This window comes from Sus scrofa, chromosome 11 (assembly GCF_054392235.1).
Source record: "Sus scrofa isolate SSC_HxYL_T2T_F1_AM1 chromosome 11, Sscrofa_HxYL_maternal_Yorkshire_Landrace_v2.0, whole genome shotgun sequence".
In the NCBI taxonomy this organism is placed as follows: Eukaryota; Metazoa; Chordata; class Mammalia; order Artiodactyla; family Suidae; genus Sus; species Sus scrofa.
In genome coordinates, this window is record NC_139393.1 from 22803589 (window position 1) to 22809451 (window position 5863).

Consider the following 5863-nt stretch of genomic DNA (forward strand, 5'->3'; position numbering starts at 1 on the left):
CTTTTTGTTATTGTTGTTGTTGTTGTTGCTATTTCTTGGGCCACTCCCGCGGCATATGGAGGTTCCCAGGCTAGGGGTTGAATCGGAGCTGTAGCCACCGGCCTATGCCAGAGCCACAGCAACGCAGGATCCGAGCCGCGTCTGCAACCTACACCACAGGTCACGGCAACGCCGGATTGTTAACCCACTGAGCAAGGGCAGGGACCGAACCCGCAACCTCATGGTTCCTAGTCGGATTTGTTAACCACTGCGCCACGACAGGAACTCCTTTTTTTTTTTTTTTTTTTTTTTTTGTCTTTCGTCTTTTTGTTATTGTTGTTGTTGTTGTTTCTTTTTGAATTATAGTTTTATCTGGGTATATACCCAGGAATGGGATTGCTGGATCACACAGCAACTCTATTTTTAGTTTAACAAAAGATTTTTTTTTTTTGGCTGCACCCATGGCATGTGGAAGTTCCTGGGCCTGGGATCAAACTTGGGTCACAGCAGCAACCTGAGCCACAGCAGTGACAGCTCCAGATCCTCGGGAGCCACGAGGGAACTCCAAGAACATTTTAGAATGATTTTTGTTGTTGTTATCTGTTTTCTCAGCCTACATACTTCTGCTGTGAAAACTTGTCCACCCTCCAAGTGTCAACTTCTTCCTTCTCTCTGAGAACCCTGAGGCAGGACCCCAAGCCCCAAGCCCTCTGTCTGCCTCTGGCTGGATGTGTCCACTTCCCAACCTCAGTGACCCATGTCTCCCAGACCCTTTCCCAGCCTGGAGCCCTCTGACATCCCTGGCCCCCCTCCCCGCATGCTAAACCCTTCTCTGAACTGTGTCCTCATATCCAGTGCTGTCCACAGGACCAGGGCAGAAGCCTGCCCTGACCCACTTGGCCTCTGGATCTTCCCAGGACTTGAGGAGCCAGAGGAGGCCCTGGGTGGCTCCCCACCAAGCTCAGGGTCATCTTCCCACAGATATGACCACCAGTATGACACCTGGCATCTGCCACACAGCACATGGTGTGGGCAGAGAGAGGAGTGGGCTCCTTTCTGCCAGCCTACACCACAGCCACAGTAACATCAGATCCGAGCTGCAGCTGTGACCTATGATGCAGCCTGCAGCAAAGCCAGATCTTTAACCCACTGAGTGAGGCCAGGGATCAAACCCGCATCCTCATGGACACTATGTTGGGTTCTTAACCCACTGGGCCACAACAGGAGCTCCCCTGGGTGTTTTCTTCTCAAGTTCTCAGACCACCTTCACTATGAAGCTCAGGTGGGTGCCCCCAGCTCAGTGGGTTTCCAATCCTCAGCTTTGAGGATCCATTGGAGGCTGCCTCCCAGGACCCAACAAAATATCCAGTTTGACAGCAGCTGAGTTAGGGATGAGAGAGCTAGGGGGAGGGAGGAAGTGGCCGCCCACTCTACAGACTCCCTCCTGGCCTCAAAGGCCCCTGGCTCCTGGCAGGCATTCAGGCCACCCTGTCATCTCTGCTGGGTCCCCCTTCCTGCTGTGGGGCTCCCCATTTAGACCATGGTGTCGCTGTTTCCTGGACACCCAGCAGCCTGGGAGATGGAAGGCGGGAGGCTTGGGCTGTGGGTGCTCCGGTGGTGAGAGGCCCTGTGTTTGCCCACTTCTCCTGCTAAATGAATCATGTTCACTAATCCTTGGAGGCAGCTCCTTCTGCGCTGTGGCTGCACGCAGACCCAGGCTGGGGTGGGGAAGGGCCTCTAAGCAGAATGCTCAGTTTACACCTGTCCTCGGCTGGGCCTCACTCAGTGCCCCGCCTCCTCCCTTGCCATCACCAGCAACGCAGACACCCACGGGCCATCGATAATTCACTAGGTGTCCTCCTTCAGCCTGGCCATGCATTTTTAATGACCTTTTCTATCAAGACTCAGGTGACACAGGCCTGCCACTGTCTCTGTCCTCATGGAGCACAGCGGAAGTCAGCTGCCAGCTGTTATTCCACAGGGTGGGGCTCTCTCTGGCCGCCTCCCTGAGCAGCAGCACTTGCTACTTATTTGAAACCTTTTCTTTTTCTTTTTTTTTTTTGTCTTTTTTGTCTTTTTGTTGTTGTTGTTGTTGTTGTTGCTGCTATTTCTTGGGCCGCTCCCGCGGCATATGGAGGTTCCCAGGCTAGGGGTTGAATCGGAGCTGTAGCCACCGGCCTACACCAGAGCCACAGCAACGCGGGATCCGAGCCACGTCTGCAACCTACACCACAGCTCACGGCAACGCCGGATCGTTAACCCACTGAGCAAGGGCAAGGACCAAACCCGCAACCTCATGGTTCCTAGTCGGATTCGGTAACCACTGCGCCATGACGGGAACTCCTGAAACCTTTTCTAAATATGTCAGACTTTTTTTTTTTCTTCTTTTTTTGTCTTTTTAGGGCCGCTCCCACAGCATATGGAGGTTCCCAGGCTAGGGGTCGAATTGGAGCTGCAGCCACTGGCCTACACCACAGCCACAGCAATGCCAGATCCTTAACCCACTGAGCGAGGCCAGGGATCGAACCCTCAACCTCATGGTTCTTAGTCGGATTTGTTTCCGCTGCACCACGAGGGGAACTCCGAAATATGTCAGACTTTTTAAATGGCTGTGGAATTAATTTTAGATTTAGTGCCTTTATCAAATTGCTAGAAGAGTCTCTCGTAGATGAATAACTCTAGCCCTCCAACTGGAGATTCAGAGATGTTGAATCATTTCCCCAAGTTCACACAGCAAGTTTATAGCAGGGCCAAAGTGAACACCCAGGTCTTCCAAGTCCCAAGCACATGCCCCTTTGTCATACTATGAAGTCAAGGATAAATTTAAACTCAGAATTAAGTCATGAAACCAGTCTCTAAAGTGACCAAATATCCAGGGTTCCCTGGTGGCAGCTTAGCAGGTTAAGGATCTGGTGTTGTCACTGCTGTGGTGCAGTTTTTTTTTTTGTTTTTTTTTTCCTTTTTAGGGTTGCACCTGCATCATATGGAGTTTCCCAGATTAGGGGTTAAATCGGACCTACAGCTTCTGGCCTATACCACAGCCTCAGCAAGGCCAGAGCTGAGCTGAGTCTGCAACCTACACCATAGCTCACAGCAACACCGCATCCTTAACCCACTGAGCGAGGCCAGGGATCAGACCTGCATCCTCATGGATACTAGTCGGATTCACTTCCGCTGAGCCACAATGGGAACCCCCGTGGTGCGGTTTGATCCCTGGCCCAGGGAACTTCCACATGCTGTGAGCGGGCTCCCCACGCCCCACCAAAGAAAGAGAGAGAGAGACCAACTATCCAAAAGAATAGTGACTTATGAGGGTAAGTAACAGTTACTGTTATTTGGTTCCTTTTTTATGATACCCTTGCAGAAATGCAGCAATTACGCTCTCAAGTCGGAAACGAAGAATGCAGGGAGAAGAGCAAGGACATGTATAAAATAAGATCGCAAAGAAAAGAGAAACTGGACCTGAAAGGGTAAGTCCTGGGAACTTGAACACAGAAAGCCATCAGAGGGGACATGCAGGGAGGCTGCAGGGTGTATGGGAAATGATGGAGACCATGCCAAGGTTATAGCGGTCTAAGTAATACTCATGCAGTGGTTGAAATGAAGGGTGTGTCTCGGAGCTCCCGTCGTGGCTAACGAATTTGACTACGGACCATGAGGTTGTGGATTATTCCCCTGGCCTTGCTCAGTGGGTAAGGATCCGACGTTGCTGTGAGCTGTACGGCTCAGATCTGGTGTTGCTGTGGCTCTGGCGTAGGCTGGTGGCTACAGCTCCAATTCGACCCCTAGCCTGGGAACTTCCATATGCTGTGGGTGCAGCCCTCAAAAGACAAAAAAAAAAAAAAAATATATATATATATATAAAATAATAATAAAAGGGTGTGTCTCTATCTCCCTAAATAACCCCAAATTACCAAAAGAGTGGACAGCTCTTTGCTTTTTTTAATTTCATAAATTTTCATTGATAAGCAATATGCGTGGAGAAAATTGCACAAATCTCAAGCCCTCAGGAAGGAAAGCAGATTGGGACCATTCAGTATAGGGTAGACAGAGTACATCAGCTTATGGAAACGTAAGCATGTGGGACCATTTCCACAAGCCTAAGGAGTCACTCGAAAGCATCCTCCTTGGGGCTGAAATGCTGAGTCTGCAAGAGAAGGGTTAGTAGGGAAGGAATAACATGTTCTCTTTTAGGAAGGATTCATGTCTCTTGTGCCAGAACTGACTCATTCTGGTGGGGTTGGGGAGCACTTGTGCCCCTGGAGTGAAGATGGGAAAACGGGATGCTAATTTTACTGCTTGATTTTATTTCTGTTTTAGGCCATTTTGCTGTTGCCAAGTTTTCTATTTGCTCACAGGGGTGTTAAAATAGCAGCAGTTGATGATATATTTAAGGTTTTAGAACCCTTTCAGCGTGTTGTACCAACCTAATTTCCCCCAGAGAAACATGACACTTCTGGAGGCACACAGAGTTTGGTGGCACCGTAACCACAGCAGCTTCTATTTATGGGGAATTTAGGGTGTGCCAGGCCATGGGCAAAACATGACCTTGAATGATCTCATTTGCTATCACAATTTCCCCTTTGACGGATGAAGAAACTGAGGCTGGGGGTAGTTTAGGAATCTTGTAGAAGGTCACAAAGCCAGTAGGTGGCAGACCTGGGACTGGCACACTGGGCTGCAAACTTCTAAGGCTTCCTCTTTACTGCCTTCCCCAGAAGGAGAGGGGCTAGTGACTTTTGCTGGGTTCTAAAACCAGATGTGGATCATGAATCCAGAGCATAGAACATTTCCAGAAGACCACGGAGGCCTGTGGAATCTCACTCACTTCCCAGACGGTATGCGCTTGCTTCACTTTTGACTCTCTAGGACAGTCTGGCTCTTTGACGTGGTGCTGGCCGCCACAGAGCCACAGAGCTCTAGAGGTCCCCATGTGGGGTGGCAGACAGTGGCTGCAATCTCATCCTTCTAACTCTCCCGGCGGCGGGCGTTTCAGAGGCTTTTGGTCTTACCTGTGCCTTGCGCCAGTGCCGTGGCACCTGGGCTCCAGTTGACTTCAGAAGCATCCAATAGTGTTTTGCCCAAGTGCGTGCTGGTCACCTCTCACTTCCCCGCTCAGGGCGCCGCTGCTGATGCCTCCATGCGACCTACCTAGTGCCCAAACAGGTGTGAGCTGGAAGCGGGGTGTCAGCCCCAGTGGGGCTCACCTTCAACCAATGGGAGGCAAGAGCTGAGGAAAGAACACCACCCCCTACCCGCCCACACCATCCTGAGCAGACTTTACGTGCTGTCTGCGTGATTTCTCTCTGAGGACAGGGACCAACCCTACAGCTTTTTTTCGTAATACCTGGGGTTTAATGAGTATTGAAGAAATCCATTTGAATGGATGCCACGTATAAGCCACTAGGTACTTACAGCTCAGTGGCGGGTATCCTTGAGTTGATTCCCGTTCGTTCTCTGCCTCCCTTCTTGCTTCTCCCTCGCTCCTGCTCCCTACAATTGTCAGGGAATTACATTTCCTGACAGAGTTTTGAAGCATCTGAGCCCTCCGCCTCTACTTTCTGGGGACGCCTAGCTAAGTCACGTGACGAGGTCTGCGTAATCTCATAGTCATGCGCCGTCTCCGGCCGTGCACATGCGCTTTGTGAGTCTGAATGAAGGACGAGGCACACTGAGATGGGCTGGAAAGCTGCGGGTCTGTGACCTGGGGCTGGGAGGTAAGTTGTGGGTGTTACCTACATATTATTTCAAACAGCTTTCCATTTCCTTCTCCCCACATTAACCTCCCCCAGAAGTGGCCTCCGGGCTTGACTAAATCGAAGGCCACCAAAGATGAGCCCCGCCCCCTTGGCCCGTCTCAGGGCGCCGTGTGCCACTCTAGGGA

The 5863-nt window shown here is 50.9% G+C and overlaps 1 long non-coding RNA gene across 1 annotated transcript; it reads right to left on the reverse strand.

Moving 5' to 3' along the window:
- Positions 1–302: 302 nt before the first annotated feature.
- Positions 303–5565, reverse strand: LOC110255766 (uncharacterized). The gene is made up of 3 exons (XR_014819559.1): positions 5395–5565; positions 4336–5130; positions 303–2089 (listed from the first exon to the last, which is right to left on the reverse strand). It is a non-coding gene; the product is annotated as an uncharacterized LOC110255766 (long non-coding RNA).
- Positions 5566–5863: the final 298 nt, after the last annotated feature.